The sequence below is a fragment of the Loxodonta africana genome, chromosome 2, assembly GCF_030014295.1.
Source record: "Loxodonta africana isolate mLoxAfr1 chromosome 2, mLoxAfr1.hap2, whole genome shotgun sequence".
In the NCBI taxonomy this organism is placed as follows: Eukaryota; Metazoa; Chordata; class Mammalia; order Proboscidea; family Elephantidae; genus Loxodonta; species Loxodonta africana.
The window spans coordinates 127,930,016-127,954,619 of NC_087343.1; positions in this window are offsets into that span (position 1 = coordinate 127,930,016).

Genomic DNA, 24,604 nt, shown 5'->3' on the forward strand with positions numbered 1-24,604 from the left:
GCATTACAAAACAGCTCCTCCAATTAACATCACATTTCCTTTATTTTCCTTAAAGTAACTCTTCAACAGGATAATATCTTCAAGATTAACTGCAGGAAAAAAAAAATCAATCATTTTATTTTATGATTATGTTTCTTTCCTCCTCGAAATGAATGAAGTCCCATCGTTGAAAAAGCACAGCCTCCTTTAACTATCCCCGTGGGAAATTAAGAGCAATTATGTGACATTCGATTGGTGGATTTACTAGAGGTGACCAAAATCCAATTAGATGACTTGCAAATAGATCTAATCTAAAAGATTAATTCTATTAAAAATGTTTATATGTAAAATAGAATGTCTATGATTTTTAGAGGAGGAATCAGTATATGATTAGGCAACTAGAAAAGATTTTAGAAAGAGACTTTGTAAACATGTGAATTGATAGCTGATGAAGCATATACTGGCCTTGGGTGTAGAATCATGAGTTCTTATACTAGATCTATTAATTATCTCAGCTGGCTGGACTACATCTCTGTGTTATAATTATTCTTTCACTTAACAAACTTACTCAACACGAATTTATTAAGCTGGCAGAGAGTAGAAGCTCAGCCCTCTTATAAGGGTGGGATCCTTTTCTCCTCATTCCCAAACTCTGCTGCATTTTAATGGACTGTATCACAATAAACTTTGCTTGTTTAAATGCAACAAAATACTGTGAGCTCCTCAAGCACTGGGACTTTGTTCTGTCTCATGTTAGTGCCCTAGCCACTGAAACACAGGGACTTTAATATATTTTTGTTAATCTGAAATTACATTACATTTATTAATTGCCAAACACTTTTTTGTCACCTCAGTAGCCACTCTTTCTTCTTGTCAACATAACTTTGCTTGTGTTTGGACATCAATGTGCGTAGCCCCAGGGTACAAGCCGAGTATCATGACATCATTAGCAGTTGGGAACTAAACCCATTCATAGTCCATGAGATATAAGGGGAAGTTTTCTGGGGAGGGACTTCTGGAAAGGATAAAGGCAAGACCTGAGCAAAGATAACACCCCTACATTCTGCTTTTTTTCTTTCTAACTGAGACTCAAGCAAGGATGTGATTCTTAAAGGTGCAGCATCCCTCTTGCGACCATGAGGGAAGGCATCAATGACATACTGAGAATGGCAGAGAAGAAAGCTATGAAATGCTTGGGTACTTATATACATCATTGCACAAACAAATCAAGCCCAGTATCTATGATATCTATTTCATTGATAGCCACTATAATTTGTATTATTTCTTTTCTTCTGCTTGCTTTGATTTAGTTTGCTCTTTTCTTTCTACTTTTTATAAAATTTGAATTGATTTGAGATCTTCCTGTTCTTCTGATACAGGTCTTTAAAAAGCTATGAATTTCACTCTAAGCAGTAATTTAGCTTCATACCATGAGTTTTGATATGAATTTTTGTTTTCATGGATTATATAGAAGTATATCGTTCAATTTCCAAAGATTTAGTATTTTCCCAGATATGTTTCTGTTGTGGATCTCTAATATAATTCTGTTGTGGTCAGATCATACTTGGTATGATCTCATTTTTTTTTTAATATATTGAGCTTGTGGTCCAGTATGGTTCATTCTGGAGATTGTTTTGATGTGTACTTGTAAACGATATGTATTCTGTAGGCTTTGGGTAGAATGTTTTATAGATGTCAGGTCAAGCTGATTGATAATGTTCAAATCTTCTATATCCTTGCTAGCTTTCTGTCTAGTCTATCAATTATTCAGAGTGGAATATTCAAATATCCAACTCTTTCAATTGAATTGCATTATTTCTACATTCAATTTTGTCTGTTTTTGCTCCAAATATATGGCACTCTACTGGTAGGTGTGTATATATTTATTATAGCCTCCTGATTTATTGACCAATTTATCATTATGAAGTACCTCTCTTTGTTTCTGGTAATATTCTGTAAAGTCTATTTTGTCTGATGTTAATACTCTGGTTCATTTCACAGTGTATCTTTTTCCATTCTTTTATTTTCAGCTTATTTGTCTCTTTGAATCCATGGTGGGTCTCTTGTAAACAGGATATAGTTATGTCTTGTTTTTTTTCTATCCAGGCTGGCAATCTCTGGCTTTTGAATAGAGTATTTACCCATTCAGACTGATTTAATATTTGGTATTTTTGGAAACCCTGGTGGTGTAGTGGTTAAAACCTAAGACTGCTAACCAAAAGGTTTGCAGTTTGAATTCAGCAGGTGCTGCTTGGAAACTCTGTGGGACAGTTCCACTCTGTCCTATAGGGTCGCTATGAGTCAGAATTGACTTAACTAGAACTTTTTTTTTTTTTTTTTGCTATTTGTTTTCACCAATTATGTCTGTACTGGTGCACCTGATGGTGTTCCACATTTCTCTGAGGCTCTGTTCATTTTTATTCATGCTTTCTCTCTGTTCTTCATATCTCACATCCTCTATCAATCTAGCCTCAAGCTCACTAATTCTTCTACAGTTCAAATCTCATTTTGTGTCTCTCTAATAAAGTTTTCATTTCCATTATTGTCTTTTAAACACCAAAATTTCCACCTTTTAAAAATAATTTCTCTCTCTATTGACACTGTATTAGAAAAGACTTTGCCATCATACCTTCCTCTAATTCTTTAGTTACGGTTTTCTTTATCGATTTGAACATATTTATAGTTGCTGCTTTGGAGTCTGTCAGCTAAGTCCAAAATCTGGGCCCCCTCATAACAGTCTCTATTGTCTGCTTTTTTTTTTTTTTTTTTTTCTGTGTATGGGTCATACTTTCCTTTTCATGTCTTGTATTTTTTTTTTTTTTTTGGAAATTGAACATTTTAGATAATACAGCAACTCTGGATACTTCTCTCTCCCACCCCGGGGTTCATGTTGTTGTTCACTCGGTCAATTTTTTCTTTTCTTAGCAATGTGGTTGAACTAATTCTGTGAAGTTTATTTCTCCTGCAGTGTGCATCCTTTCATGTCCTTAATTTTTTTTTTTTCTTATTTTTATCCTTTAGCCTGGCTATCTAGAGGTCTGTAGTCTCTGGGTAGTACAAACAGTTAACACATTCAGCTACTAACAGAAAAGTTGGAGGTTTGAGTCTACTCAGAGACACCTTAGAAGAAAGGCCTGGCCATATACTTCCAAAAAATCAGCCAATGAAAACCCATTAGAGCACAGTTCTACCCTGACACACATAGGATCACCATGAGTCAGAATCAACTCAACAGCAACCACTTTGGAAGCACCTTTGACAGTCTGCCAAATAATTTAAATTTTTAGTAGTTCCTTAGTTTATGTCAAATAACTTTCTAAAATTTTATGAAGCTCTGGTCTGACATGCTATTCACTGTCATCTCTTATCGAAATGCTTCATCTGTAGAGCCTCCCAATGCCTTTCCTACAAAAATCTCCCACAATGCTTGTGTTGTATCAAAGTAAGCTGTTGAAAGTCTCTGAAGAGTTCTAATGAATAGCACCCTTCTTCACAATCTAAGTTATGAAAACTCTGATATATTATTTAGCAACTAAAATCCCTTATTTTACTGATAAAATTCAAGCCTATTAACCAAGTGGATCTTTGCATTAGGCAGATTTATTCACTTGGTAACATTCATGGAAATCTTGGTGGTGTGCTGGCTAAGTGCTATGGCTGCTAACCAAAGAGTCAGCAGTTCGAATCTGTCAGGTGCTCCTTGGAAACTCTATGGGGCAGTTGTACTCTTTCCTACAAGGTTGCATAGGGCAGATTCTTGTGAGTTGGAATCAACTCAACGGCAATGAGTTTTTTTGGTTTGGTCACATTCATCGTTGGATGTGGGGAGGCTTCCATTTGAAAGGGTAGCCCCTTACATAACTTATAGCATGAAAAAACAGTGGAAAATCCTACTCCCTGTGGGCAGATTCATTCTAAGATGAAGAAGGATTCAGTAAGAATAAGTAAAGAAAAGGTGAAAGCCTTGTTATTATAGTTAGTGGATCACTGTGCATATGGGAGGAAACAAAGAAAAGCAAATATGCACCACTCTCAATACAAATCAAGAAAATATGTAAAAACATGCTTACTTAATACTGTATTTTAAAATTCAGCTCTTATCAAATGTGAACCTTTTCCATCAAACTCTTCCAAATCAGTTGTGAAAAACACAGTATTTTTATTTGTTTTATAAATACGGTAACAGGTTGGAATTTCTTTGATTAAGCTAGAATCTATGTTTTAAAAGTAAAATTAAAAACTGAACAAATAAATAACATTGATTTGAAATTTACTTAACTGGATGAACAGTCATTCTACAAATTCTGCCCTTAAAAACAAACCTGACAGAGCCTGGTTTCAGCAGGTGTTCCTGAAACAGCACATCACTCCCATTTGGAGCACAGGATGTGCATATACCGTTTCAAGATGTTATACTTCCAACATTTAAATGCAGGGATTTTGTATATAAATGGCACAAATAATATATCTTGCTTGTATGGAACTCATTTCAATTGTTATAATGAGGTAAAAATGATAGAGAATTCTATGAACAGAAAAATGAACAAAAGAATTGGTATTTAAACCTGAGAAAGACTACCCAGACATTTTAGATTTTATGAAAATTGTTCAACAGAGTCACATTACATATATTCTTAGCACGAAGCAATTATAAGTTTACTTTTGGGTAATAAAAAATACTCCAAAATTTTATTTTCCAAATATACTATTATATGCAAGTGGAAACCCTGGTGGCGTAGTGGTTAAGAGCTATGGCTGCTAACCAAAAGGTCAGCAGTTTGAATCCACCAGGCGCTCCTTGGAAACTCTATGGGGCAGTTCTACTCTGTCCTACAGGGTTGCTATGAGTCGGAATTGACTCAACAGCAATGGGTTTTTTTTAGTTGATGTATGCAAATTTGCATAATACACTTACATACAAGGTTATGCATATACAACCAAGTTTAATATGTCTAACAAGACTATTTTTTACTATTAGAGATTTTTTTTCCTTATGCACTGACTTTACAACCTAAAACAGCATGAAAACTTTGCAAACGCAAAGCCTGATTCTTAATTTTCTATAGTTAAAAAGCATTTAGTTCATTCCAGTGGTTGACTAAGGAAGCTGCAGTATCGCTGAAGATGTTTATAGGGTTCTTGGTTTTTGTTGTTGTAGTTGGAGGAAGTAGAAGCAGTGGTGGTGGTGATGGTGGTGTGTGTGTGTGGTGTATGTGTGCATTGTTATAAAATATGTATATATGAATTATATGAAGCTATAACAGAGAAATGCTACCCTGCTTCTCCTTTATCTAGATCTACCCAGGCTTCTACCAGTTTGATCATAACACTGATGAACATGACGTTCTTTTGCAATTTTAATTGTCCAGAGAATGTGTTGGAGTTTTAAATTTTTCTAAGAATATGCATAGTGACACTATAGGACAGAGTAGAACTGCCTCATAGGATTCCCAAGGCTGTAAATCTTTATGGAAGTAGACTGCCACATCTTTCTCTCAAGGAGTAGCTAGTGGGTCAGCAGTTGAGCACTTAACCACTTGCACCACCACGGCTCCTTATATCACCAGCAGTCCTCTTTAAAAAGGAATTAAAAAAAAAGTTTTATGACTTATCATTTTCATTCATTAAAAAAACAAACAAACAAAACCAGTTGCTGTCGAGTCGATTCCAATTCATGATGTTCCCAGATAGGGCTATGTTCCACAGGATTTTCAATTGCTGATTTTTTGGGAAATACATTGCCAGGGCTTTCTTCTGAGGTGGCTCCGAGTGGACTCAAACTTCCAGTCTTTCAGTTATCAGCCAAGCACTTAACCATTTTTGTCACCCAGGGACTCCATCCTCTTTCATAGAACAAGATATTATATACAATTTGTATGCTTTCAAATATTGTTTTATGCCTTTGGAAGTCTGAGCCTGTTGTTGGTGACACTCAAAATAATCATCATCATCATTTAATGATGAAGTCATCTTAACATCCATATGATGTAGGGATGGGAAAAAAATTAAAAAGAATAAAACTTTATTATTTATGGGACATACAACCTGTATCTCTTCCCTAGTGGGGAAAGAAGGGAACATGTGAGTCATTTTAAACTTTTGGTGGGTTTGATATTAGCATGAAAATGGTCAGGACTCAAGAAATTCTTTTTGTCTTAAGTAAAAAGAAAAGTGGAAAGGGAAAAGAAGCTATGAACTTTTTCTCATTAACAGTACCTGGGCTAAAATGCCACATACACACACACACACACCATAATATTGCATATATACATATGTAAAGTAACATTGAACATCACATTATGGACATTCTTTTCATCAAATAAGTGTGATGGTACACTATGAGTAATGACACATGGATGCTATGAACCTTGCCTCTTACATTGCTGGCTGAGGAGAATTCTTGCTTAGCTAATTCAGAGATCTTCCCCCGCCCCTACCCTGTTTTCCTTTTATTCTGAAGAAAGTACTGCCCTGAAAGACCAGCTCCTTGGGACTTATATTCCTACCTTTAATGTTCCATATGTATCTGGAGGTCTTACCTCTACTCTCATCCCCAGACTCCCACAGTGGAGTAAGAATTGACCACTCCATGTAGAGGAGCCCTGGTGGCACAATGGTTAAATGTTCAGCTGCTAACAGAAAGTCAGGAGTTCAAACCCACCAGCAGCTCCATGGGAGAAAAGACCTGGTGATCTGCTACAGCCTCGGAAACCCTATGGGGCAGTTCTACTCTGTCACATAGGGTCGCTATGAGTTGGAATCAACTTGACAGCACACATCAAGAAGCCATGTCAGGAAAAAACAGATGCATGGCCAGAAATGCAGTCTTCTAGTTCTGTCTGCATGGTCCTAGAATGCTGTTGATCTATTATGGAGAATATTACTTACAGGCCAACCAAACTTCCAGCCTTTGTCCCTCAGTATGGTACATATTAATGATCTTTTACACAGCAAGCTCCACTTTAACCCCCATTACATTGAATAGGAACCCTGGTGGTGCAGTGGTTAAGAGATCGGCTGCTAACCAAAAGGTCAGCAGTTCGAATCCACCAGCTGCTCCTTGGGAAAACTATGGGGCAGTTCTACTCTGTCCTATAGAGTTGCTATGAGTTGGAATCAACTCAACGACAATGGGTTTTACACTGAATAAACCTATGAATAAAATTTCTATATACTTTCTGGTCCGTTCGCTGCTGTGTGGTCTAAATTTTAAGTATTACATTTGGTAGTATATAGTAACATTTTGTAGTTTATGTACCAAAAGTATTTTCCTTAGAATTGCTTTCTTTTTTGTCTCTTTGATCATTTTCTTAAAAGTTTTAAGGCATTTTTCTTGGTCTGAACACAGAACATTTTGAGATTTCAGGGGCAAATGTGCGATGAATGTCACAAAATACAATTGCTGCTCTATGAAAGTTCGTCTTCTGATGTATTTATTTTTATCAGTAGAAATAAGGGCTAATTTTTCCATGGTCCTTCATTTAGCCTCAGGGAAACCTAGAGATTTGACCCTTGATTAAATATCCATTGAAACCTCAACTGGTAAACGCTAAAAAAAAAAAAAAATAATAATAATGTCAATCAACAAATAAATGAATAAAGAAATTGTGATTTATCCACACAGTGGATATTACTCAGCAATAAAAAGGAATTAATTACTGATGCATGCAACAGTATGTATGAATCTCAAAACCATTATCCTGAGCACCCAAAAGAGTCCATACTATCTGATTTGATATATATGAAATTCTTAAAAAGGAAAATCAAATCTACAGTAACAGAAGCAGATAAGTCGTTGCCTGAGATCTTATTGTAGCACACAGATGATTTTGGAAGTCTTTAGTTTGTGAATCCATGGAGACTGATGTCTCTGGAAAAAGTCTAGCATTGTCTTCCACCGGTGACCACTGAAATACAGGACTTTCAAGTACCTGACACTGCAGTTAGGTATATCCCTTGAGGATAACTGCTTACCTGTTTCTGGGCTTTAGTGGAGCAATCTCCTATCACTGAGGGACAACAAATAATTCTGATAATTGAAATTCTTAAGTATGCTATGGATAATGTTGGAGAGACATTCCCATAAGGCCTGAACCAGTCAGCAGAGTTCACTGATAAAACGTAAATGGTATATACAGGAACATGTTGCTTAGCTGGAGCTCTGATGCCTCTGTGTGTGTTGCAGGGAGGGGAAGATAGAAACCATAGACAAACTGTCAGCTCCTGAACCCAAAGAATTTTCTCCTGTTAATGTAAAGAAAACTGCCTGGTTTTCTAACAAAAGTTCCTAAATTTGGAGATGCAATATAATTTAGAAATATGCCAATATTTTCTCTGAATTTGGAAACAACTTTAGTTGATGAAGGCAAGGATTATATTACACAACGGGAAAAATTTAGGGCTGTATATCTGGCAGTGCAAGAAAAATTGGGGTCTTAGCCCGAGAAAAATGTTTTGATTTTTATGGATACACGAGCAATAGCCAATTGCCTTGCCATATGGCCAGGCAATGGGCCCTAGTGATTCAAAGTTAAAAATACACCTGTATGGGGAATGTAGTTATGAAAACCTTGTAATAAGAATTGAAGTGGTCCATGCAGTTACCCACCAGAAAAGCTCACCTATTGCCTTAGAAGGGGATTGGGATTCAAAAAGCTATTGGCTTTGTTAGCTCTTAAAAATAGCTTCAGGGATATCTCAGACAATTGGGCCAGGAGGTGCTCAAGGTATGCAACATTGTGTAGAATAACTATGTATTTATTACTTATAAAGCTACTAGGTGGTAAAAGGCTGTGCAGAATATCAACAGGAAATAAAGATGTGTAAGGTCTCCCAGAGACAATAGCTGACTTACAGCTGTAAGAGAGACTACATAGGACCCTTACCAGTAGCCACAGTGGCTTCAAATTGGTTCTGCCTGGAATGGGCATGTATTCTACTTTGGCTTCATATATCCCAAGAAGGAAGCAATAGCTGAGAAGGGAATATTAATCAATTTGGTCCCAAGTTTACATTTCATTCAGCCAAGGTATGCATTTCACAGCTGCTAATGGTTAAAAATGGGCTAAAAAACATAACATAATATGGATTTAAATCCTTTTTCATACTCAAATAATGCTTTGCTTGAGAACTAGAATGGGCAATTAAAGTAAGGTTAATAAAAAGGGTAGAGTAATGGCATGAAGGAAACCCTGGTAGCATAGTAGTTAAGAGCTACTGCTGCTGACCAAAAGGTCAGCGGTTCAAATCTACCAGGCGCTCCTTGGAAACCGTATGGGGCAGTTCCATTCTGTCCTATAGGGTCGCTACGAGTCAGAAACGACTTGACGGCAACGGGAACGGGGTTTTAATGGCATGAAGGAGTCCTGGTGGTGCAGTGGTTAAACGTTTGGCTGCTAACAAAAAGGTCAGCAGTTTGAATCCACCAGCATCTCCTTGGAAACCCTTTGGGGCAGTTCTATTCTGTCCTACAGGGTCACCATGAGTCGGAATCGACTTGACGACAGCCAGTATAATGGCGTGAAGATTAGATGGCTTAGTTGGGTGAATATGGATCACAACAGCCCTATCCACAGCCAATCATGGGGATGGTGCAGGACCAGGCAGCATTTTGTTTGGTTGTAATGCGGAGTGATCACCAGGAGTCGGAGGCAGACTCACCCCAGCTAGCAAGAACATACTTCACCTGAATGCACAGTAGTGAAGGGAAGAACTTTGCCAGGGTTTCTGGAGTACAGAAGTAGGAATGAAGGGTGGGGGATGATACAACCACAAAAATATCTTTCACACTTAGCAAATTTTTTTTGTTGTTGTTGTCTTGTCAGTTTCACTTGTACCATGTCAGGGACTGCACTTGCCCGTCACCACGGAGAAAGACATCGCTGTACTAATTCAATTCCTCAGAATCTGTAGACATTCTTAATAGCTTCAAATTATCATTTGGATAATGTTAGTTTTTGTTTGTTTTTTACGCTACCTTTGGAACGAGCTGGACATACTGTGCCTGGCAGCTGATGTATTGCTGTAAACCAGGATGATTTCCTCTTAAGGTGACTACTTGGGGTATATACTTTTTTTTTATGTCACTAGATGTAAATGTACATAGAATGCATATCAACGGTGATTGTCCCCAGAAACATGCCAAAAGGCAATTATTGGAAGCCTATGACATACTCAAATTGTACTTCAACTAGAAATTGAATATGTTTTACTGACGATCTCCTGAGGGCACTTAATAATTTGGGTTATTCAGTCATACCTCATTTTATTGTGCTTTGCTTTATTGTGCTTGGCAGATATTGCAGTTTTTACCAGTTGAAGATTTTTTGATGAACCCTGCATCTAGCAAGTCCATTGGCACCATTTTTCCAACAGCATGTGCTTACTTTGTGTCTCTGTGTCACATTTTGGTAATTCTCACACTTTTTCATTATTATTATATCTGTTATGGTGATCTATGATCACCGACCTTTGATTTTACTGTTTTAATTGTTTTGGGATGCCATGAGCCCCACCCACATAAGAAGGCAAACTTAACTAATAAATTCTGTGTGTGTTCTAACTTCTCCCCCCGACCAGCCATTCTCCTATCTCCGTCTCCTCAGTCCTCTCTATTCCCTGAGACATGACAATATTGAAATTAGGACAATTAATAAGCCTACAATGGCCTCTAAGTGTTCAAGCGAAAGGAAGAGTCACATGTCTCTCACTTTGAATCCAAAGCTAGAAATGGTTACGCTTAGTGAGGAAGGCATGTCAAAAGCCGAGATAGGCTGACAGGCCTTTTGCGCCAAACAGTTAGCCAAGTTCTAAGTGCAAAGGAAAAGTTCTTTAAGGAAATTAAAAGTGCTACTTCAGTGAACACATGAATGATAAGAAAGTGAAACAAACTTACTGCTGATAGGGAGAAAGTTTTAGTTGTCTGGATGGAAGATCAAACCAGCCGCAACACTCCCTTAAGCCAAAGCCTAATCCAGAGCAAGGCCCTAACACTTTTCAATTCTGTGAAGGCTGAGAAAGGTGGGGAAGCTGCAGAAGAAAAGTCTGCAGCTAGCAGAGATTAGTTCTGAGGTTTAAGGAAAGAAGCTGTCTCTGTAACACAAGGAGCAGGGTGAAGAATCAAGCGCTGATGTAAAATCTACAGCAAGTCATCCAGAAGCTCTAGCTAAGACGGTTGATGAAGGAGGCTACGCTAAACCACAGATCTTCAATGTAGATGAAATAACCTTATACTGGAAGAAGGTACCGTCTAGGACTTTCATAGCTAGAGAGGAGAAGTCAATGCCTGGCTTCGAAGCTTCAAAGGACAGGCTGACTCTCTTGTTAGGGGCTAATGCAGCTGGTGACTTTAAGTTAAAGCCAGTGCTCATTTACTACTCTGAAAATCATAGGGCCCTTAAGAATTACACTGAATCTACTCTGCCCGTGCCTTATAAATGGAACAACAAAGCCTGGATGACAGCACATCTGTTTATAACATGCTTTACTGAATATTTTAAGCCCACTATTGAGACATACTGCTCAAAAAAAGAGATTCCTTTCAAAATATTACTGTTCATTGACATGAGCTGTAACGGAGATTAATGTGTTTTTGTACCTGCTAACACAACATCCATTCTGCAGCCCATGGATCAAGGAGTAATTTCGACTTTCAAGTCTTATTATTTAAGAAACACATTTTGAAAGGCTACAGCTGCCGTAGGTATTCTCCAATGGATCTGGGCAAAGTAAATCGGAAACCTTCTGGAAAGGATTCACCATTCTAGATGCCATTAAGAACATTCATGATTCATAGGAGGAGGTAGAAATATTGACATTAGCAGGAGTTTGAAAGAAGTTGACTCCAGCCCTCATGAATAACTTTAAGGGGCTCAAGACTTCAGTGGAAGAAATAAATGCAGATGTGGTAGAAATAGCAAGAGAACTAGGATTAGAAGTGGAGCCTGAAGATGTGACTGAATTGCTGCAATCTCATGATACAAGTTTAAGAGATGAGGAGTTACTTCTTATGGGTGAGCAAAAAAGTGGTTTCTTGAGATGGAATCTACTCCTGGTGAAGATGCCGTGAACATTGTTGAAATGACAACAAAGGTTTTAGAATATTACATAAACTTAGCTGATAAAGCAGCAGCAGGGTTTGAGAGATTGACCCCAATATTGAAAGAAGTTCTACTGTTAGTAAAATGCTATCAAACAGCATCACAGGCTACAGAGAAATCTTTTGTGAAAGGAAGAGTCAATTGATACTGTAACCTTCATTGTTGTCTTATTTAAAAAAAATTTGCTGCAGCCACACCAACCTTCAGCAACCACCACCCTGAGTAGTGAGCAGCCATCAACATCTGGGCAAGGCCCTCCACCAGGAAAAAGATTCTGACTCCCTGAAGGCTCAGATAATGGTTAGCACTTTTTAGCAATAAAACATTTTTTAGCAATAAAACATTTTTTAATTAAGGCATATACATTTTTTTAGACATAATGCTATTGCACACTTAAGAGACTTCAGTATAGTATAAACATAAATTTTATATGCGCTAGGAAGCCAAAAAATTCATGTGACTTGCTTTATTACGATAGTTTGCTTTATTGCAGTGGTCTGGAACAAACCAGCAAAATTTCTGAGGTATGCCTGTACACACTACACTCGTTTTGCACCCATGCCATGAGTGCTTAGAGGCAGCACTTAAGGTGTTTTACTCAAAAATGGCCCCAATGGACTAAGAGAAAATTGGAGTTTGGAGAAGTACTGTATTAAATCATGAGGACTGAATCCAGGAAGAAATAAATCTGCTTTTGGAAAATTTCCACATGCAGGTGAATTCCTCAGTCCAAACTGTTATTATTTAACTACAAATAATTGTGGTTAAATGAGGTAAAACTATAATCCAACTGGTGCAGAAGTACCAGAAATTTGTAAAAGGGCATAAGCACAGTTAATGTAAGTTATTTTTCCAACTGCTAATTAAATGATACAGGTGCTAGTTGTTGTTGATGTTTTAATATGTTTATTTTTATGCACCAAATATTATAGAAGTTTCTTTATTAAGAATTATAAGAAAAAGATGGAGAAAGAGTAATAGAAAAATATTGACAAGGGTTGAGAGAAAACTGGAAGTAAGGGGTTAATAGGTGATTCTGTGATCTTCCTTTTCGCTTCAGGGATACCTGATTATTTGACCTTCGGCTGAATTTTCTTTATAACACTAACTCACAGAATTAATACACTGTACCTATAGGATCACTATGAGTCAGAATCAACTTGTCAGCAACGGGTTTTGTTTTGTTTTTGGTACAGGTATACCTATACATACACATATTATATATAATTTATCTTGAATTAAGTATAGGTATATTTTAAGAATAGATGCATTTTATATAACGTACACTTAACCCAATAAAGTCAGAATCTGACTGAGGAATGTACCAAACTAAGAACCTGTAAGTCATTCTTGAGACTGTTTCTCTCTTGTTATTGTATTGTTTTGCCTGTTCTGTAATCTTTCTCAAAGCTGAGTAAACTTAATGCTGGGTGAAAACTAATGTGTCTTATGTGTGTGCCTGTAAATCCAAATCCAAAACCACTGCTGCTGAGAGAACATTTGAGCAGAAGGACACTGCAGTGAGTATATTGAAAATTGTTATGTTTCTGCAGCTCTGTGTGAGACACTGGACAGATAGGAACTATATCATACATAGTCTGTACCCTGAATGTCTAGAAAAGTTTAGCTGTTCAATAAGTGGCTGTTAGATGAAAAAGACTTCATGTACTTATTGATCCAGCCAGGATTTATTGAGTACTTTCTATGTTACAGATACTGTACTGCGTGAGGAAACAATAAGGAACAAGGGTGATATGATCTATGCTAGTAAAATATGCACGTTAGTGCAGAACAAAAATATGAATGAATATGCAAAGAAATAAAGTGATTATAACTCATGATGTTGTAATACAGTTTAATACAACAGGAAAAAGCTAATAGAGCACACATCTCAGAGTAGAATTTAATATTGGGAAAAATAAAACCTATTGTACTTAACAGTTGTGAAAAATGAATTAAAGTAAGAGACCCAAATGGGCAAAAAACATGAAAAGATATTCAACTTCACTAGAAATTACAGACCTGTAAAACTGATAAATAAAAAATATACCTAGTGCTTCTATCCTATGAGTATGGCCTACAAATTACAATGCTTGACATGAGAAAATGGAGATGCTTGGCTGCTCATGACAGGTTAGTATATCAACTTTGAGAACAATCTGGGTAACCTAATTGTGTAGAAAATGCACGTAATCTCTGACCCAGTAGTTCCATATCTAGGCATATAACCTAGAAAAATCTATTATTCACACATATATTGTAGTATATACATAAAACATTAGATTTAACAATATGAATTTTTCAATATCTGAAGCCCATATTTACAATGATATACAATACCAGTTAAAGTAAATGAAGGAAATCATGCATAAATCTCAAAAGCAAAATGTAGAGTGAAAAAAAAAGTTAATTACAAAAGGAAATGTAGAGGGTGATATAATTATTAAATACAGGAAATGAACATTTAAATATACAAAATAATATTATGTGGAATTTATAGTCATTTTACATATGTAGTAAAAGTATAAAAAACTGAATGGATGGGACACACATACATTTTGAAATTTATTTGGGGACAAAATCATGTGAATGGAGTGTTTCCAAAAAAGCTATAAGTTTATCTGGAAAGCGTTATTGCTTTGAGAGAAATATCCTAAGCAAGAATGAAATAGTATTAACATTTGCTAAATGCGGCTATTCTCTGCTTGTTATACCGTATTCTATTCTAACTGTATTATTTGATTTTTTTCTAGTATACACAAAGCAGTATACACTCAATGAATGAACTAGAGTGTTTGCATTTCTATGCATATTTGGGCAAAGGAGCTGGAATAGAGTAAATGGAAAAGTAATCACAAGGAGAAAAACATTCACAGATGATGATGAGGAAGGAGTTCTGAAACAAGCATAATACTGTTAAAATATGTCTGATACACACACACAAAAAGACATGACTCTCAGAGTTCAGGGTGACTTTGACATAGATCCACAGGAACCAGAGGACAAAAGCAATACAAAGTTTTAAAAGGTCTAATATGAATTCATTTTAAGAATATAAATCAGCAAGTCAAGATTTTATTCCTATTTTTGTATTTTGAAAATATTCTATTCATCTTCCTCCCTTGGAAGTAATTTCATTTCTCTGACTTGCCAAAGAATCTTTCTCTAAATTTCTGAAATGTTTTAGACTGTATTTTATCCTATTCTCTTCTTTTGTCCTTTTTTCCCCTACTAGACACTCTTCTCTTATCACATGATGCTTTAAACTATTTGATTTCTTGTTGCTGTAAGTTGTAGTCGACGTAGTACAGATGACTAAATTATTCTATATATTTTATTTCACTTTTATATAGCCATATAATATTAGCTATATCTAACATCTCCCAAAAGAGGATGTACAAATAATATTATAGCCATTGTGGCATAAAGCAGGATTTAATCTAAAACAGAAATATTAGTATTCATTTTGCAACAAGTAAATTTTAACCAGTTTTAGCAGAATCCCAGAATGACTTAGGTCATTACTTGCAGAAAGCAAGGGAAAAAAAAAGTCTTACAAATATAGTGTAAAGAATGATATTTCACCTATGACATGTTTAGGAAATTAATAGCATTGCGTTCAAGTATTTCACCCAGGACATGTTTAAGAAATTAATAGTAATGCATTGCAGTGTGTTAACATACTTAAATTATTTAGATTACTTTAAATTTTTAAATTAATGTCCCGATATATTTTAAAAGCTTTGAAAAAAAATTCCACCATAATATGTATATGACAGAATTAGTGTATAAGAAACAAACTAAGACCTAGAAGAGTTCTGAAAGAAAAGTAATTGCTCCTTACAGGTATAATGCATTACATTGAAAGAAGAACATATTTTGTCTTGAAAAGCATAAATGAATATGATTAATCTACAATGAGGATAACATTAGTACTAAACTTCCTGGTTTAAACACAATACTTTAATTTATTAATTTACAAAAAGATGCATAAGTTTAAAATTTCCCTCTTGTAAATTATAACTTTGTACAGGAAAAGTTTGTTTTTTAGACTCATAATTTATAAGTGATAAACTATATTATTACTAGACATTAATTACATCTGCAAAAAGCCCTGTTATTGATTGAATTATTCCCCCAAAAAATACGTATTGTAAATCCTAACTCCTAGACCTGTGATTGTCAGGCCATGGTGGTGCAGTGGTTAAGAATTTGGCTGCTAACCAAAAGGTCAGCAGTTTGGATCCACCAGGTGGTCCTTGGAAACCTTATGAGGCAGTTCTACTCTTTCCTATAGGGCTGCTACAAGTTTGAACCAAGTAGATGGCAACAGATTTGTTTTTGCTTTTTTTTTTCGGTTATACCTGTGATTATAATCCCATTTGGGAATGCGTTTTCTTATGTTAATGAGACAATATTAGTATAGGGTGTGTTTTATGTTGATTTCTTTTTTAGATATAAAAACTGCAGATTAGGCATAGGCAACAAGCAGAGATGGGGGAAGATTGATGCCAAGGGATAGAAGCTGTAGAGAGAGGGACCTTCCCTGAGAGCCCACAGAGAAAGAAAGCCTTCCCCGAGAGCCTACTGCTCCATTATGGACTTCTAGCCTCCTAACTGTGAGAAAATAAATTTCTGTTCTTTAAAGCCACCCACTTGTGGTATTTCTGTTACAGGTGCACTAGGTAACTCAGTGGCAACACTGGGGGGAGGAGATGGGTGTTGCAGACTGTACCTCCTGACACTGTCAGAGGGAGTGATACCTAAATGACCCCAGGGTACCATAGCGGTAGCAGTGGCGGGGCACTAGCATGCTGCTGGGGGAGGGGCCACCAAGGCAGTGGTGTCACTAGGGTAGGTGTCACCTGGCACCTGGTGTGGTAATTTGTCACCAACTCCCCATCACCCACCAATCAGGGTGTGGGCAGCCAAGCCATGGAGCCCACCATTGGGTAGAAAGGGGGGTGTCCGCCTTGGTCAATGGGAGAAGGCAGGAGCTGTGAGGAACATGGGAATGAGGATGGGGGTGGGAGGGGCAGGGCCAGGGGGGCACAGGCTCAGCCCTATCTGGGGGTGGGGTGGGGCTGGGCCAATCTGGTCATGGGGGGATGACACCAAGAGTCACCACACTAGGTGACACCCACCCTAGTGATGCCACTGAGATAACCAAGAAAGAATTTGGTACGGCAAAGTGGTGGTGCTCCTCTAACGAATACCTAAAATGTGGAAGTGGTTGTGGAATTGGGTAACGGGTGGAGGTTGGAAGAGTTTTAAGGTGTCTGATAGTAAAAGCCTAGATTGTCTTGAAAAGACCGTTGTTAGAATTATGGACATCAAAGACAGTTCTGGTGAGGGCTCAGAAGGAAGTGAGTGAAAAGAGCTATAGAGAAAGTATTGTCTTAGAGAATACACATGGCACTGTCAACAAAATGTTGCTAAATTAAATGTGCTTCCGGTGAGGCTTTAAAAGAAAATGATGAGCACGTGATTGGACAATGGAGGAAGGGTGATGCTTTTTATGCAGTAGCAGAAAACTTGTCTGAATTATGTTCAAATATTTGGTAGAAGGTAGAACTTGCAAGTAATGAACTTGGATATTTGGCTGAGGAGATTTCTAAGAAAGATCTTAAAGAAGTCATGTGGTTTCTCCTTGCTACTTAAAGTAAAACATGAGAGGAAAGACATGGAGTTAAAAATGAACTGTGCAAAATGAAAACAAAGCTTAAAAATCTGGAAAATTCTGTTGTACAAACTAAGGTCACGTTTCCTAGAATTTTCCCATTGATGTGGCTACGCAATCTTTTGTTAAAGAGATTAAGCCTATGACTGATGAATCTAATCAACTACCGCAGCAGAAAATAGATAGGATGAAAGAAGGGAAAGCTGTCTGCCTCTTGGAATTCTAAAGGCAGGAAACAGGCCAAAGGAACTACATCTGTTATCCTTCAAGAAAAGAAAAAGGCCCTGCCTGGAGAAGTTTGGAGATCAGCAGAACTGTTCAAAGGAGCAGAGCTGTCTCAGTTTCAGAGGGTGGAGTCACAGTCTCCTAGATCTTAAAGAGTGGAGCCATGGCCTCCTAGGTTTCAAAGAGTCAAATTTGCACCAATTGGGTTTCAGAGTGTGGGGCTGCCATTTTGCTTGGCCAAAAGCATTAGGCTGCCACTCAAAGCTGAGAGCTCAGGGCTGCCACGCCCAAAGAGCAGAAGAATGGGGCATGCCAGGGTTGAGGGTGCGGGGTCTCCACTCAGATAGAGTATCAGAGAGGAACCACCCAAAGCCCAGGGAGCAAAGTTGCTGTTTTAGTGGGCCTGAAAGAAAGGGCCAAGGGGCCTTTACCTAGAATCCAGACAGCATGGCCAACACCCAGAGTCTGGCCATTGCCCAGATAGTCTGTGAGAACAGAGGATTATGTTCAAGTCTTGAAAACTAATTTAATTTGTCCTTTTGTGTTTTAGACTTGCTTTGGTGCCCGTTATCCATTCTTTCCCTCCAATTTCTCCCGTTTGTAATGGAAATGTCTACCTTGTGTCTGTTCCACCATTGTACTTGGAATTAGAAAACTTGTATTCTAGTTTTCACGGGTTCACAGATGAAGAGAAATTTTGCCCCAGGATGGAATATGCCTAAAGTATCACCCATATATGATTTAGATGATTCAGAAGATGAGATTTTGGACTTGGAGTTATTTTAAGACTTTTGGGATAATAAGACAGGGCAAATGTGTGTTACATGTGGGATGGACATACATTTTGGAGGGGCCAAAGGATGGAATATTATAGATTAAATTGTGTCCTCCAGAATATGTGTTCCAAATAGGGTCATGTTCTTTGGTTCTAGGTACACATACCTTTTGGGGGCCACTACTCAATCCAGTATAGGAGGTTTAGACCATGTTCATTTAATGTAATTATCAATGTGGTTTGGTTTATATCTATATCTTGCTGTATTGATAATAAATTTATAAGGATTTAAGTCATACAGAGTATTTATATTGACCAAATGGAATTAAACTAGAAATCAGTAAGAGATTCATTGAAAACTAGGAAAAAAAAAATTAAAAAATATTTTTCTAAATAATCCATCACAGATCAAAGAAATCACTAGGAAAATTACATAATATTTTAACTAAATGAAATGAATATGTGAATATATCAAATCAAAAGTCTCAATATGCATCTAAAGCAGTGCTTAGAAAAAATTTATATAATTTATAGAATTAATACACTTAATAATCCTTCTCAGACTGATCAGGAAAGAAAAAAGAAGATGAGACATAAATTATCTACATCAGTAACTAGAGGAGAAACACCACTATGTATTCCACAGGTTTAAGATGAATAATAAGGGAATGTTGTGAACAACTTTATGCCAATAAATTTGACAATTTAAGTAAAATGAAAAAACTCCTTGAAAGATCAAACTACCAAAGCTCACTCATGAAGAAAGAAATGCTCTGGATAATTTTATATTTATTAAATATATTGGATTCACATTTACAAATTGTCCCATAAATAAAACTTCAGGCCCAGATGGTTTCACTGTTGAAATCTATTGAACATTTATGGAAGAAATTATACCAATTCTACATTCACTCTTCTAGAAAATAGAAGAGGATGAGAAAACTTCCAACTCATTTTTTGAGGCCATCATTACTCTCATTCTAAAATCAGACAAAGGCATTATAAGAAAAGAAAGATACACAATAACATTCTCAGTAACACAAAAATCCTTAAGATTTTAGCAAATTTAATCCTATTTGAAAGATGAATACAGTATGAGTAGAATTTTTTTCCAGGAATGCAATCTTAGTTTAACCTAAAAAAAAAAAAAAAACAAAACTATCTGTAATTCAACATATTAATGAAATAAAGAAAAAAAGATTTAAAAAATCAACAACCATTCGTTATGGGAATTTCTAGTAAAGTAGGAATAGAAAAGAATTTCCACAAACAATAAATTGCAACTTCCAAAAACCCATCATCATACTTACTAGTAAAAAACTAAATGCTTTATCTTTAATTTTGGAAACAAACATATGGAAATTAAACAACACACTATTAAGTTACCAATGGATCAAGGAAGAAATCACAAATTCCTTAGAGTCAAATGAAAATAAAAGCACAACATACCAATACATATGGGATGCAGCAAAGGCAGTACTTAGAGGGAAACTTATAGCAATAAATGCCTACCTGAAAAAAGAAAAAAGATCCCAAATCAGCAGCCTAACTCTACAATTTGAGGAACTTAAAAGAGAAGAGCAAACTAAGCCTAAACATACCAGAAAAAAGGAAATAAAGATCAGAGCAAAAATAAATGAAGTCAAAAACAGAAAAACAACAGAGAGAATCAACAAAACCAAAAGTTGGTTCTTTGGAAATATTAATAAAATTGACAAACATTTAGCTAGAGTGACAACAAAAAAAAAGAGTAAAGGTGCGTATAACCAAAACGAGAAATGAAAGAGGGGACATTACAACTGACCAGACAGAAATGAGAATTATGATAGAATACCATGAACGACTGTATGGCAACAAACTAGATAACCCAAATGAAATGAACAAATTCTTAGAAGCACACAACCTACCCAAACTGATTCAAGAGGAAATAGACAATCTCATCAGACCCATAACAAGTGACGACATCAAATCAGTGATCAAAAACCTCTACCCCCTCAAAAAAAGTCCTAGGTCAGATGGCTTCACCGGGGAATTCTACCAAACATTTAGAGAATTGACATCAGTCCTGTTTAAAGTCTTCCAAAACATAGAAAATGAAAAAGGACTCTGTAATTCATTCTATGAAGCAAACATAACCCTGAAACCAAAACAAGACAAAGACACCACAAGAAAAGAAAACTAGAGGCCGATACCCCTTATGAATATAGATTCAAAAATTCTCAACAAAATACTAATGAACAGAATTCAACAGCATATTAAAAGGGTCATACACCAAGACCAAATGGGATTTATTCCAGGAATGAAAGGATGGTTAGACATTAGAAAATCAATCCACATAATACACCACATCAGCAGAAGAAAGGAAAAGAACCACAAAATCGTCTCTATGGTTGTAGAAAAAGCGTTTGATAAAATCCAAAACCCTTTCTTGATGAAAACCCTCTACAAGATTGGAATAGAAGGGAAACTCCTCAATAATGATTAAAGGCATATATGAAAAATCTTCAGCCAACGTTTTATTTAATGGAGAAAGATTGAGAGCTTTTCCCTTAAAATCAGGAGCAAGACAAGGGTGCCTGCTCTCACCTTTTCTATTTAACAATAAGACAATAAAAAGAAATAAATGGTATCCAGGTTGGAAAAGAAGTAAATTTCTCTCTCTCTGTGGATGACATGATCCTACATATGGAAACTCCCAAAGAATCCGCAAGAAAGCTTCCAGAGCTACTAGAGGAATTTGGCCAAGTTTCAGGGTATGAGGTCAACAAACAAAAATCAGTTGGGTTTCTGTATACCAGCAATGAGAAATACTGAATAGGAAATTAAGACAACAGTTCAACTTATAATAGCATCTAAGATAATAAAACACCTAGGAATAAATTTAACCAGGGATGTGAAAGACACAATGAAAATTATTAAACACTGCTGAAAGAGATTAAAGAAGACTTAAATAAATGGAAAGATGTCCTGTGTTCATGGATTGGAAGACTTCATATTGTTAAGATATCAATATTACTCAAAGCAATCTACGGATTCAATGCAATTTCAATAAAAATTCTAACAGCCTTCTTCAGAAAATGAAAAAAAACAATCCTCAACTTTATATGGAATGGCAAGAAGCCCCTAATAGCTAAAGAAATTTTGAAGGAGAAGAACAAAGTAGAACTCTCACTTTCTGATTTAAAAACATATTATACGGCTACAATAAACAAAACAGTCTGGTGCTGTTATAATAACAGACACATAAATCAATGGAATAAAATTGAGAGTCTAGAAAGAAACCCACAATCTGTGGTCAACTGATTTTTGATAAGAGTGCTAAGTTCTTTTTGGGGAAAGAAGAATCTCTTCAATAAATGGTGTTGGGAAAAGTGGATTTCCACATGCAGAAAAATGAAAAAAGGATCCGTGCTTCACACCACACACAAAAATTCAAAATGGACTAAGGACCTAAATGTGCAAACTAAAATCCTAAAATTCTAAGAAGAGAATCCAGGGTCCTAGCTTTTAACAGTGGATTATTTAATCTAATAACAAAAGCACAAACAGCAAAAGACAAAATAAATAAATGGGACCTCATAAAAATTAAGAAAAATAAACTTTTGTTCATCAAAAACTTTACCAAAAAAGTGAAAAGACAAGCTACCAACTGGAAGAACATCTTCAGAAACCATATATCCAATAAGAATCTAATAACCGAAATACATACAAAACTTTGACAACAATAAAAAGACAAATAGCCCAATCAAAAATGGGCAAAGAACTTGAAAAGACCTTTCATCAAAGAGGGGCACAGGGTTTATGTTAATGGGGGAAGAACAATTCATAAATGGAGGGTAAGAATGGCTATACAACTTTAAAGGATGTAATCAATATCACAGAGCTGTACATGTAGAAGTTGTTGAATTGGTGTATGTTCTGCTGTGTACACCTTAAACAACAATAACAAAAAATAAAATAATTTAAAAAATGGATATCCATTTATTATGAGAACTTCCAGTAAACTAAGGATAGAAGAAAATTTCCTCAAACAGTAAACTGCATCTGCCAAAAACCTAAAACTAAGATCGTATTTACTAGTTAAAGATGAAGCGCTTTATCCTTAATTTTGGAAACAAAGCAAGTTTGTTTGCTCTCTGTTCTTTTATTTAACATTATACTGTATTGTAAAAAGTCAATAAGGCAAGAAAAATACAGAAAAGGTGGGGATATTTTTAAAGGAATAAATAAATCATTATTCTTAGATGATGTGTGTTTATGTAGAAAATTCTTAGGAAACAACAACAACAACACAAAAAAGCTAGTAGAACTAATAAGTGGGCTCAACGTCTTCAGGATACAAGGTTAATACAAAAAAAATGTCAATTGTAAAGACACTTTTTTAGAAAAGGAAAAGCCAAGCCATGGACTAGGAGAAAATATTTGCAAAACATAAATCTGATACAGAACTGGTATTCAGAATATACAAAGTCTACAACTTAGTGAGAATTAAAGAATATGTGCAGAATATTTGAGTAGAAACTACAAAGAAAACATATAAATAACAACTAAGCATATGGAAAAGTGCTCAATATTATTAGTCATCAAGGCAAGGCAAATTACTACCACAATAGGATTCCATTATGCACCCACAAGAATGGCTAATATTTTAAGTCTGGAAATACCAACAATTGGTGAGGGTGGGTATACCCTGGTACCCTGATATGATGCTGATGGACATGTAAAATAGTACAACCACTGTGGGAAAATTTGATGGTTTCTTATAAAGCTAAATACATTAACTATGCAATCCATATGTTTGTTTATATTTGAAAATTCTAATTAAAAAAGCTTAAAAAAAATCCCCACTAACTTCTTATAACTTACAAAGTAAAAAACACACTGTTAGAAGTTCCATTAAAACTCATAAAAAATTCCACATCAAATTACAATGCTGATAGGTCTCAAAGAAAAAAAAAAATGAAAAAAAGTTCAATCAATTTTCAATTACCCATACTGAGTATAGAGAAAGGGTCCATAAAGGAGCAAAGGCACCAAGACATTTTAAACATCTAGTTTAAGTCTTCTTATTTTTGACTTCTGATTTTTATTCTGTCAGAAAGTCTTTCTGCCTCAAGGTCATAATGATATCCTGTGTTTTCTTCTAATCATTTCATGTCTAAATACATCTCTGTTCTTCTGCAAATTTTCCATTTCTAGAACTACTATTGCAAGAATATTTAGACCCTTTCAGTCTAGCTTTCAAATTTCTGAAATTATTCTGTTATACTTTTTACCTCTTCAGCTTTCTATTGCATTTTGTGTGAATTCTTCAGTGGTATATGAAAATTCCCAAAATTTCTCTTTGTGACCAATATAGGGTTTCTTCCAAGAACTTACGTGTAATTCAAAAGCTATGTATATGTGCATGTATGTGTATTTGTTTTGAGGATTTCTAATGATTCTTTGTGTTATTGTTTATTTTTGTTTATTTTATAATTTGTTTTTGTTTTATGATTTTTATTCTTCCCATAAAATCTTTGAGATTTTAAAAAATTAAGGAAATTTTCAGATTTTTATGCCGTTCTTTATATTTTATTGGCAGGCATTTACTCCTAATTGTTTAGTATGTTATCTCTCTTGGTGTCATACCAGAGTTTAGTGGGCTAATTTTAAATAATAACAGCTACGAAAATATTGAAACCTGACTGAAGATTCTGACCAGTGTTCACCTACTTGATTAAAAAAACGAAAACAAGAACAAAACAAACAGACGCACAAAAGCCAATGATTTAATATAATACTACCACTTGTTAATACCATATAGTCTTTTCAGGAAAAAAAAAACAAAACACAATCATTTCTGTA